This window comes from Protopterus annectens, chromosome 2.part2, assembly GCF_019279795.1.
Source record: "Protopterus annectens isolate FY-2018-M chromosome 2.part2, PAN1.0, whole genome shotgun sequence".
NCBI classification, from domain to species: Eukaryota; Metazoa; Chordata; order Ceratodontiformes; family Protopteridae; genus Protopterus; species Protopterus annectens.
Window position 1 is genome coordinate 245,573,199 of NC_056730.1, and position 13,278 is coordinate 245,586,476.

The window sequence follows — 13,278 nt, forward strand, 5'->3', positions numbered from 1 at the left end:
AGTAAGTTAGTATGGGAAACGACCTCTAAGGCAGTCTTGTTTTAGGAGAAAATGATGAAATCAGATTTATTAATGGTGGTAATTTTTTTGGGGGTAAAGAGCAAGAGTTTTGTTTTATTTGGGTTGAGGGCGAGGTGATTACTTGTCATCCAGGTTTTGGTAATAGAGAAAGCATTCTGGGTGATGGTCAGAAGTTTGGTTTCAGAGTTACCAGAGCAGATAATAGTAAAATCATCCACGTATTGAACTATAGATGCATGAGTGAGAGTGGAGTGAAAGTCATTAATAAAAATACTGAACAGGAGGGGGCCTAAGATGGATCCTTGGGGGACTCCGGTAGAAGTAATGAGAAAAGGAGAGAAAGAGTGCAACCATTTGGTGGATTGTTACCTGTTTGTGAGGTAACTGGTGAACCAGTTAAGGATGGGTGTGGACAAGCCAAGGTGTGAGAGCTTACATACCTTTTGGTATGTACCGCACAAGACATCTCAACAACTGGAAAGGCCGCAAAAATACCTTACAAAGAGAATTACCAGCCTCAAACTGATACCCTATGCAGACCATCTTAAAAAACTCCAGCTTTATTCTGTCGCATATCGCCTACTCAGAGGTGATCTCTGCCTAACATATAAAGCTATGTCAAACCCAGAGCTGTTGGACATGCTCCACTTAAAGAAATCCCAATCTCTCTTAGCTACACGCTCTAGGGACCTAAACCTTGTCACCACAATAAACAGAACATGCCGGAGGGATAGATTACTGTCCCAGAGACATCCTGTACTTTGGAATAAACTACCTATATATATCAAACAAAGCTCCTCATTAGCACTCTTCAAGAAAAATCTTGATGATTGGATGGGAAATAGGAAATTCACCCAGGGAATCACCTCTGTGGCTCTGCTTGACAGTGGCACAGGAAAATAATTTTCTTGGGTGGCAAAAGCCAGGGTACCTTTTTGGCTGGGCTTGTATAGGCCCCAGGGCCGATAGCCTAGCACCTACCTATGAACCTATGAACCTAAGAAAGGAGTAGAGGATGCGAGATGGTGTCGAAAGCTTTAGAGAGATCAAGAAAGAGAGCGGAGACAAGTTTACCATCATTGTGGCTGTAGTTAACAGTGTCTAGGAAGGATAGGAGAGTAGTTATAGTACTATGGCCATGGAAGAATTCATGCTGAGTTGTGGAAAGTAGTTGGTTTTGGGATAGGTAATCCATGAGTTGAATTTGAATACATTTTCCATTATTTTAGAAATAGGAGATAGAATGGCCGTAGGGCAGAAATTTGAGATGTCTGAATTATTACGCCTTTATGTAAGGGTATGATATAAGCTTTCTTCCAAATGGATGGTACATAGGCTTCTTGGCTAGATCTACTTATGAGAATGCTTATGGGGTAGCGGATGCATTTGGCAGACATTTGAAGGTATTTTGGGGATAAACTGTCTGGGGTGGTGCTACCGGGTTTGAGTTTTAGCAGGAGTTTAGAAATAATGGAAGTGGGAATGTGAGAGAAGAAGAAAGACTGGTGGGAAGGCTTTTCTGGGGTATGGTTTGTAGAAGTGGGGTTGCTGTTGTGAGTAGCTGTAGGAAATGTGGAAGCAAGTTTGGATATAGTGTCTATGAAGTAGGAGCTGAAAAGGGTAGCTAGTTCAGCAGGGCCTTTGTCAGGGTTTGGGCAAGGATTGCTTTTGGTGCCAGGGTTTAATAGAGTGGAGACTGAATTCCAGAACTATTTTGGGTTATAGCTGTGTTTGTTTTGGAGATGGTAGTAGTACTGTTTTTTATCTTTAATAACTAGACACTTTACTTGATTGTGGAGTTGTTTGAAAAGCTGGAGATCTACGGGGTTTTTACTATTATGCCATTTTTTCCATGCTCGGTCTCTGGTATTCATAAGTTTTTTGTGTCTCTAGAGAGCCAAATTGTGTGATTTGCTTTGTTTCTCTTATTCCGGAGGGGGTCATTCTATTGAGTATACTGAGGAAAGTTGAAATGAAAAATTCAACTGCTTCATCTAGAGGCAAATACTTTAGAATGCTCCAATTGATTTTGCTTAATGTTTCATTGAAGCTTATGGGGTTGAAGTTAGTTAGCCATCTAGAGGGTCTGTACTGTTCCTCATGTAAGGTTGAGGAGATGGCACGTATTATATAGGGGGGCAGATGGTCGCTGATATTGCAGGGTAGAGTTCCTGCAGATGTAATTTTGTTGGGATCGGACATTAAGACCCAGTCAAGTAAGGTGTCTTTGTTGGTATTATTGCTAGGCCTGGTTATGGTAGTAATGAGCTGAGTGAAGTTATAGAGGTTGATGGAAGCATTTGGAGAAGGATTTGTATGGTCTAGCCAATTTATGTTGACATCCCCTAGGATTATAGTTTCACTGTGGATATTATTTGAGGTCTAGGCTAATATTTCTTCTAAGACAGAAACATTGTTGCCGGGTGGGATGTAAATGGCTAGCAGGCACAGACTTTTGAAATCATTTAGTTTTAGATGTGCAATGATGAGTTCAGCTGCAGAGAATTGAGGGAATGGAGTTTAGATGGAAGGGACATAGGAATCTATGAATTTTGCAAAATATGTAGGCACTAACAATGACAAACTTAAAGAGTCATTTGTGATTACTTTACAGGTCATATTCTTTTAGATTGCTAGCTTTCTTTTAGTAGAAGGTCAACTCACACAGACAGAGAAACCTGGAAATGTGTTTCAAGTATGAATGTTGACAAAAAGCACAAAGAATTCTATTGTGATTTGAAGTTATGCAATAGGCACAAATTTGCTGTTTCTTCTTTTCTAGATGTAATGTGACAAAGGCTGCAAATGTATGTTTGATCATTAGATCACTAGATGATTTAGTTGTTAAAGATTTAGACAAAACAAAGGGGATGTTATTGCAATTTCAAATCTGACTAATTGTGCTATATGGAAATGTTGGCCTGATTCCATTTTGAGGAATGTCTTTAGAGAATAAAACGATCTTGTGAAAACAAACTAGAAGTGAGTCAGTGACTGATTGTTATAGAATGACTAGTGCAAGTCATGAATTTTTGATCATGATTATAAGGCAATCAAAATGTCAGAACATATAAGGGATGCCTGTTTTTTTTGTTTGTTTGTTTTTTTTTTTTTTTTGGGGGGGGGGGTTCATTTTCCAAATAATCTTATGAACTTTTTTTCTCACATTTAAAGATGCTGTGAAAACTACAATGTAAGCTTTCAATAAAACTAAGTCTTGTTTTAGTTGCTAGTAGGGTCAGACTAGTGGAAGTAAATGATGATCTTCCAGTTTAATATAGTGGGATATAAGTTAGCTAAGTTCTAAGTTAATGCTTTATACAATTTAAGCGCATGACATTCTGTGCTAGAGTAACTTTTCCAGATTATACTGGTTAATGTCTAAATGTACAAAGTCAGACAAGTTTCATTTTTATTAAAGTGTAAGCTTGATACCTTTTAAATTACTCTAGTGAACATAATTTCTGCATATTTATACAAGACACGATTCATCTGCTAGGATATACAAACAAGGCTGTAAATATATATATATATATATATATATATATATATATATATATATATATATATATATATATACTCATTTAATTCTGCCACTAGCATTAAAATAAGCTTGTTAATAATATTCCACATATTCTGTCTTAATATATTAGTAATATCCTTGGCCATACAACAACTACAAGCATTCTTTCTTTCTCTTTCAAATGGCTTAGTAACAAAAAGCTAATGCTCAACACTTCCAAAATTAAAGTAATGCTGTTTGGTACCTCTCCTAAATAACAGAAAGATTCTCAATCACTTCTTACCAATGAGCATCTTGACAACCCCACTGATTAAGTCAGCAAGTCACCTCCTTCAAATATCTTGATATGTGGCTTGACCTCACCCTGAACCTTCACCTAGAACAAATACAGATTAAAATTAATTCCCTTCTATTCTGGTCCTATACAATGTCCGTATTTCTCTCCAGACCAACCAGGAATGCCATTGTTAAAGGCATTCTCCTTGCCCCACTTGAATGTGGACTTGTGCAGCAGCATCCAAGGAAAAACTCTTCCACCTTCCAAACTATAAGCAACTGTATCCGCCCTTTCATTACCATCTCCACCCAGAAATGAGCAGCATTTTATCACAGTTAACAAAACCATTTGGTTACCTGTTCACCAATGAGAAAACCTACATCTTTGATTCCAACTCTACAAGTTCATCAAGCACTCCTGACCTTCCCTTGTCTCCATCCTCTTCAGACAACATCCCAGTTACAATCTAAGAAGGCATAACCACTCTGGTCCCATTCTTCAATGTTGCAAAACTGCTCTAACCATGCCTTTCTATCCTAGGTCCTAAACTCTAGAAACCCCTCTCTACTAATCTTAAAGTCCCAAAGATCTACCCATCGTTCCACACTCAGCTTAAAAATAATCTCAAGTCCAAGTCACTTTGCAAATGCTTTCCCTCTAGATATATCAACTAATCACACACTCTGCCCTTCACGAGTCAGATATATGTCTTCCTCACATTATTTCCACATTGTTTGTATTGTTAACAGTTAATTTCTGTGTTCCCCTAGTTTTGCTAGGGTCTATATTAGAAGACCGACGATGCATTCTTTTGAATGCGTCTTGGTCGAACTTAAAAGGCAGAAAATGGAAAATATCAAAGCAGCTGTTAAGCAAATTCTTTCCCTGGGAAAGAATTTGCTTGGCTGTTTCTATACTTTGCCGTTTTTGGCACTGTAGTGCGGTCTTGGGGTTGGTATATTTAAGTAGGTGGGGTGTGTGTGTGGGGGGGGGAGGTGAAGCCCCCCCCACTTAATGTAATGTTTAAATTCATTTTTATTTTTTATCTTTTTGTTAGAACAGTGATTTTTTTTTTCCATTGGAAAAAAATCACTATTCTGACAATTTGATATTTCAAGCTTTCGCTTACATAGGGTCGATCAATCACCGTTCGCTTTTTTAAGTGTTCGGTGATTTAATATAGACCTTTTTGCTACCTTTTACCCTTTGTGTTCTGTCAGTTCACTATGTATCGATCTTCTTCCCTCCTTATGCTAACCATCCCTTCCTATTGTCTTCTGCACTGTGCACTTTATTATTATTACTGCTATTGATTCATTGCTATCTGTACATATCATTTTGCTTGCATTCATAGCACTTATTGTTAACTTGCTTGCTTGATATCATTTATATTTGTCCAGTCTGAGACTGAAATAGATTTATTTGGATTAGTGCTCTACCCTGGTTGGCAAACTGAAGAAATAAATAAATGAATAAAAAATAAATCATGCTATCAATTTTTCCTCAAGGATTCATTACAAATTTACAAAGAATGTTCAATATAAAGTGTGCATTATTTCAACATTCAAGACTATGCTGAAATATTACATTATTACCATTTATTATTATTCCGTGGAAATGTGTGTATGAGTGTGTAAAACGATTCATAGGTTTGGCAAAGATATTTAGATGTTTAGAAAAAAACACATTAGGTAAAGCATATCATCTGTTTTTTTTTTTTACATGGGTGTTTATTTGTATTAGTCATTTGTATGTACTGGCACTTTACATAAATTGAACAGTTAAATATAATTTGTAAAATAAAAGTGTATTGGGCATGTCCTGAGCTTGACTAAATAATAAACCATTGGAATTCAGCATATCACCTTTCATATACAATACCAAGTTGTAGATGTTTATGTAAAAATGGGTTGTTTTGCATTTCATTTCATTGATAAAACTGGCCTTGAACATTTTCTTGAAGCTGAAAACTCTAGCCATAATATCATGAAATATTGATCCATAATGTCTAAATAAATGCAGATGTTACAGTAGTTCCATGTTAAATGCATTATTAGGAGTTTCTTACTTCCAGGAAAGATTTGTAGGGCTTGGTGTTACAGGTGGACCAACTCACTTGAAAAATAACATATCAGATGATGTAGTAGGGAAACCACAATGTCAAAAGCTGCTCTTCTGAAAAAGTAAGTTTTTTTTCTGTTTACCATGAATGCTTTGCAGTTGTATGTAAATTATTGTGCAATATGTACTGTGCTACTAAGTTATGGGTGAAGTTGTAAAAACTGAGTAAACAGTGAAAGCAAAAAAGTCACTTCAGCTTTAACACCAGGGCTATGGCAGGAAATAAAATTAATTGCAAGACAAAGATGCTACAGAAAGAGAGAAATGCACTTTAATGTAATTCTCATTTTACCCACAAAAACCTTTTTTTGTAGACAGCTGTGGGTTTTAACTATCATTCAAGCCAGAAGAATGGCAGACTGTAGTCATAGAAAGGGAGAATCACTAAGTACTCCTCTCATAGACTCAGTGCTGGGCTTGCCCTTACTTGGTATGTATAATATACATTTTGAGGCAAAGGCTACACTGATGCACAATTCAATAGATTGCAATCCAAAGTGAGTAATAAAAGATAAAAATATGATTTCATGTAAGTTAAAATTCAGATAATAGGTGCATGAACATCTATATGTATGTGTCAGTGGTACAAAAGCTCACACACTTACCTTTGGTGCAGAATGCTGTGGATTTTATTCCCAAGGTAAATGTATTGATGAAACTGCTGTGCAGCATAAAAGAGGTGCTGTAATCCTCAGTGTATCATCCTTTAGCTGAGACACTTAACTAAGGCCTCATCTTTCTGAGTCAGGGATAGCTCAGATGGATATATAAGATTACATGGCACCTATCAAAGAATAGGGCTTCCTTTAACTGTGCTATATACATCATACATAATTAACTCACTTTAAGGATGTGGGGTTGGCATAATGGGGAAGGTGTTTACCTCACAGACACACACACACACACACACACACACACACACACACACACACACACACACACAAATCTGTGTTTGAGGTGTGTGTGTGTGTGTGTATGCGTGCACGTGTATGTGTGTGTGTTTGTGCATAAATATCTATATATATATATATATATATATATATATATATATATATATATATATATAAATATAAACACACGCACACACACACACACACACACACACACACACACACACACACACACACACACACACACACACGCACACACACACATGGCTATAAATGTATGTATGTATGTGGGCCATTACTTTGATCAAAACTCCCAATGTTGCATCAGTTAGGTTGAGACACTTTAAACAGATGGTCAACAGGAATGTGAAATCTACAGGCTCTTGGGTTAAGGAATATACCCCTTCCCCATGGATTGTGTGATATCAGAGTTAGCATATATAATTAGCAGGGGGTATGGGAGGTGCAGGGGGGCCTGGTTTGTCTTTTTCCCTGAAGTTTTTGATTGATTGACAATGTTTGCTTTGTCAACCTTTTGTGATTGATGTTATTGCCATTGAATTTTTGATGTTTTGATTTTCATAAGTAGTATCATATATATATCGACATCTATATTGAAGAATGCATACACAGACAATTACTTAACTACCTGCTAAGTAATAATATCCTATCTGCATTTCAACATGGCTTTGGACCTAAACACAGTACCACCACTGCCCTGGTCAGCTTTTCAAAGTCAATCTACCATCTTAGAAATGATAACCAGCTTGTCTCTGCCATCTTTCTTGATATGTCTAAGGCCTTTGATACAGTGTCACACCAAAAACTCCTGCCCTTGTGGTTTCACAGCTACTTAACTGACCGCCAACAGACATTTAAGTGGCAAATTGAACTATCTACCTTACTACCAGTCTCAATAGGAGTTCCCCAAGTGCCAATTCTCAGTCCAGTGCTTTTTACTATATTCACTAATAGGCACAGCACAGCCACCCAGCATGCAACTATTGTTCAATACACTGATGACTCCTCCTTCATATGCTCACCTCCCTCCGTACCAAAACTCTTACAAACAACCCAACAGTCTTTCCAGGGCGTTGAAGAATATCTCTCTACCTCTCAACTCATAGTCAATCTAAATAAAACAAAGCTGATGCTCTTCACTAATAGTAATGCACCTCATAACTATATCCCTTTCACCATCTACTCAGCCAATAAAACTAAAATAGAACCTGTCCAGCACACCAAACTCCTTAGAGTTACAATAGACGACAACTTAAAATGTGATAAGCACCTCACTCTAGCTATCAAAAAGGTCCACATTAATCTTGGTTCAGTGTACAGATTCAAGCCTTACCTAACCAATGCCACTAGACGGTCTATAGCAAGGACTCATCTACTCTCTTCCCTCCTTTATGCATCACTAATATTCACTAACCTCAGAAAATCAGATATAAACAAGCTGGAGTCCTGTTATAACAAAATCACAAAATGTGCTACTAACCTCACTCACAGATGACATCACTGTACAGCACTTCATAAACTAAACTGGATCAAACTACTTCATCTCCTATCTCTCAAGCAACTAACATTTGCTCATTGCATCTTACACCATCCAGACTACTGTCCATCACTTAAGAACTTAGTTCAGCCCTACTCAAACAACAGAACACTAAGATCCTCCCACAAATTATTACTTACATTAACTAAACATAATAACTACCATGGCAATTCTCTATTCTCCCACCAAATATCCAAGTCCTGGAATTCCATTCCTCAAATGATACTAAACACTAGCAATACATCCAGCTTTAAAAGACTGCTTAAGGAACACCAAGCTAACACCTGGCTCTGCTCCTGCACTAACCCAGGCTGACCTGTTCTCTCCATCCCTTTTATTTCAGCCATAATTATCTTTTTTTCTTTTTATATTCTAAGCTGCTATTTTCAGTGCCCACCAAATTTCAACTTCTCTCTACCTACCACTAATTTACTACTCCTTTAATCACTTTACACCTATCACAAGTCTTTTATGCGTATCTTTTTCCCTCATTATCATCTCATTCTCATCTCCACACTGCCTTGCTATCACTGTTTTAAGTATATGTCCCAGTAACATATCATCTATTTTTTTTTCTTGCCTTCTATACCATATACATTTTTAAAAATATTTTATTCCTATACCATTACATTTCACTTAAAATCTACCATTTCCCTATGATGATACAATCTATGTTTATTTGTCAGATTGCTAATTAGCAATGTTTTTTTCTACTCAGAATATTATTACTCTGTATTGTATGTTTTGCTAGATATCTCTTTATTTTGTCATTTAGGTGTTTAGCTTACTTACTGGCTGTATTTTTTGTATTATCCTATAATGTGTTTTCTTGCATCTTAGTGTAAAATTGTTATGTGTTTCTGATACTGTAGTGTAAAATTATTTGTTTCTGGTATTGTATTCAATGAATTTGCATGTAATGTTTTTTTTGTAAAGGAGTGTTTTTCCCCAGGCCTCCACTGAAAACTGGCTTCATTCCAAGTCGGATTTTCCAGGTAAACAAATGTATAAAAAAAAAATATATATATATATATATATATATATATATATATATATATTTATATATATATATATATATATATATATATATATATACATATATACATATATATATATATATATATATATATATATATATATATATATATATATATATATATATATAGGTCCACTTATAAATCCTGAAAGCTCATAATCTTGAAATTCAAAATATTGAAGCCAAAATCTTGAAAGTTCAAAATACTGAGAACTCAAAATACTGAATTTCATAATACTGAAAAAACTACAGGATACTAACACTTACTATATGCCACCAGAAGTACATAGAGAAACAAATAAGACAAACACCCCAGCACTACCAGGTTATACCTCATACCATGCTTTTCGGCCCCAGAACTTGGAACGAACCACAAAAGGAGGGGGAGTATCAATATTCGTCAAAGATACCCACACTTCCAGGTTGGTGGCACAGCACAAAGCATCAGAGACTATCCATGTGCAACTAACAGTAGGTAAAACTGCCTTCCAGTTTATAGCCTGCTACAGACCACCCTCCCAAACCCAGGAACCCCACTTGGCCTTCCTGAGAACACTGGAAAATATGATGGTCTCTCCAAACACCATTATATTGGGTGACTTCAACTACCCAAACATAGACTGGGAGCATTACTCTAGCTCCAACACCCTAGCCCAAAGGTTCCTAGAATTTATAAACTCAAATGCTATGGAACAACTTGTTACCACTCCCACAAGAGGGGAAAACATACTGGACCTGATCATCACCAACATGGGGACTCTATGCTTCAGACCAGAAGTGCATCCCTCACTGGTAAGATCAGACCATAAACTAATCTCACTGGATATTCACATCCCGACTCCACCCCCTGCCCTGAAAACCACAGTGAAAAACTTCTCTAAAGGAAATTTCACACTCCTCAAAACCGAGGAGGAATCCTTCAAAGCCCCGGGGCCTGTGGAAAATACGGCCCAGACCGCAGAATCCTTTATAAACACATTCTATGAACACCTTCAGGAATGCATGGATCATGCAATCCCAAATAAAACCAAGACCCAATCCTCCAAAGGCAGGCGTCCTGTCTGGTGGACCCCAGCCATATACAAACTATACAATAGAAGGAGGAAGCTACTACATGATAGAGCAAAATCCCAAAGAGGGAAGGCATCTTTGATCAGTATTAGCAAAAAACTATGGGCACTCATAAAATCATCTAAGGCCAGCTTCGAGAGAAAAATTGCACAGGACACTAAGGATAATCACAAGGTTTTCTTTAGTTATGTTAGGAACCTGGGTGGGAATTCCCAGATATGCTCAGAATTAGTCCAAAATGACAAAAAATACACCAAACCCACAGACATTGCCAACATCCTAGCTGACAGGTTCAGCGCAAACTTCTCCCCTTCCTCCCCACCAAAAGGGCAAATATCTATCCCAGCAGAGTGCTGCCCCCCTGAGATCTCAGATCCTCAGGTAAGAGCTGCCCTCTCCAAAGCAAAAAACATAGCATCAATGGGACCAGACGGTGTCCCAGGCTGCATCCTACATGAACTCCAAGAAGAGCTAAACCCAAACATAAAACTACTGTTCAATCTCAGCCTTACTACAGGATATGTACCCAAAGAGTGGTGTACAACAACAGTGGTCCCTCTCCACAAAGGTGGTGCCTCAAGGGATCCTGGAAACTATCGCCCCATAAGCCTGACTAGCTTGGTCTGCAAAGCTATGGAAAGGATCATCATGGACCTCATAAATAAAGATATTGGGGACCTACAGACACTGGATCCTACCAAGTTCGGCTTTGTTAAGGGCAGATCCTGCCTCTTAAACCTGGTTGATTTCTTTGAAGTAGTCACCAAGGCCATTGACGAGGGGAAGGTGGTCCACACAGCCTACCTGGACCTCGCAAAAGTCTTCGATACACTACCCCACTCGGGCATTATAGATAAGCTCACCAGCTTAAATATAAACCCCTATGTCACTAGATGGGTTGCAAACTGGCTCAAGGACAGAACCCACATGGTTAGAATTGCTGGAGCCATGTCAGACTCCAAACCAGTTACAAGTGGCATCCCAGGACAAGGCTCAGTCCTGAGACCTCTCTTGTTCGGTATATATTTTTCGGAGGTACAGGCCAACACGGAAGGACTGTGGCTGACCAAGTTCGCAGATGACTGCAAACTGGGTGCCATAATCGACTCTCCAGCTGACACAAGCATCCTCCAAAAGGGCTTCATAGAAACAGACAACTGGTGCCAGAGCCATGGCCTCAAGCTAAATGCCAAAAAGTGTATAGTCATCCCCTTTGGCAAAAACAAAGTGCCGACAAATTACCACATAGGTGGTAATCCATTAAGTACAGAAGAAGTAATTAGGGACCTGGGGACCCAAGTTGATAGCAATCTCTCATTTGACAACCACATGGCCAAAGTGGTTAGAAAAACATTTTATATAGCCCACCTAATCATGAAGGGATTCACATCTAGATCAGGGGAGGTCATCATGCCTTTTTACTCATCCCTCATCAGGCCCATAATTGAGTACAATGCCCCTTTTGGGATGTACCTTACCAGACACCTGCAGCAACTGGAAAGACCCCAAAAGTACCTCACCAAGAGGATCAAAGGGCTCAAACAGATGTCATATGCTGCCCGGTTAAAGAAACTCCAGCTCTACTCAGTGGCATACCGCCTGCTCAGAGGCGATCTGTGCCTGACGTATAAAGCCATGTCCAACCCGGAATTAATGGACACACTGCACCTCAGAAAATCCAAATCCCATCGAGCTACGTGCTCGAGAGACTTGAACCTCAGCACTGAAATAAATAGGACATGCTGGAGGGACAGATTCATAACCCAGAGGCTCCCTTCACTCTGGAATAATATCCCAGTCCAGGTTAGGCAGAGTCCCTCATTGACTCTCTTCAAGAGGAATCTGATGAGTGGATGGGAGATTGTAGGTTTACCCTGGGTATCACTTCTGTGTCACTGTTAGACAGAGGCACTGTATACTAACCTCGAAAAAGGGCATAGCAAAATTAATTTAAAATGGGTGGCGAAAGCCAAACACACTCTGGCTAGGCTTATAAATGCCCTAGGGCAGATAGCCTAGTATGAACGTATGAACCTATGAACATAAGTGAACATGTAATGAGTGATACATATTCATCGAAATGCATTTAAGCGATTTGATGAATATGTCACAGGGCAAGAGGTAGTTGGCCAACTACATGTTGTTGCCCTTTCCTTCACTGCAGTGCAATCTCGAAGTTGGTATATTTAGTTAGGGGGGTGTGAAATGCACATTTGGGTTTCTAACTTTTTTTTTGTGAATGGCCGCATGAATTTTTTAACTAGGAAAGAATTTGAGGACATGGCCATTGGCTGTTTACAGCGTTCACGTTTTATGTGTCAACATATATGTAGTCGCACATATGAGCGTCCGTGCTTATGATATAGACCCCCACTCATTTCTATGTCCAAATTTGTGCTTTTAAGCATGAAAAGACCTAAAGGAACTTCATAGGTTTATTTTTTAATTTTAAGAGAACTTTAACATTCAATTATATGTTGCATTTATCTATTCTTTACTTAGGACATATACTATATTGTACTCATTTTAAAATGATAAATTCACTAACAAATAAAATAAATAACTACAATTTATACACAACACTTGCCATTAATTGTTAGCATGAATGTACAGTTAAATAACTGAGTTTTGTTGTTTCTGGCATGTATAGATTTTTAAAAAGGAAAGCATACATTTATTCCATCTACTGGCAGATGACACATATCATTTTCTAAGCACTACTGGTCCACTCTCTGATGTGCATATGATGAAGGTGACAGACATGTAATGCATCAATAAAGC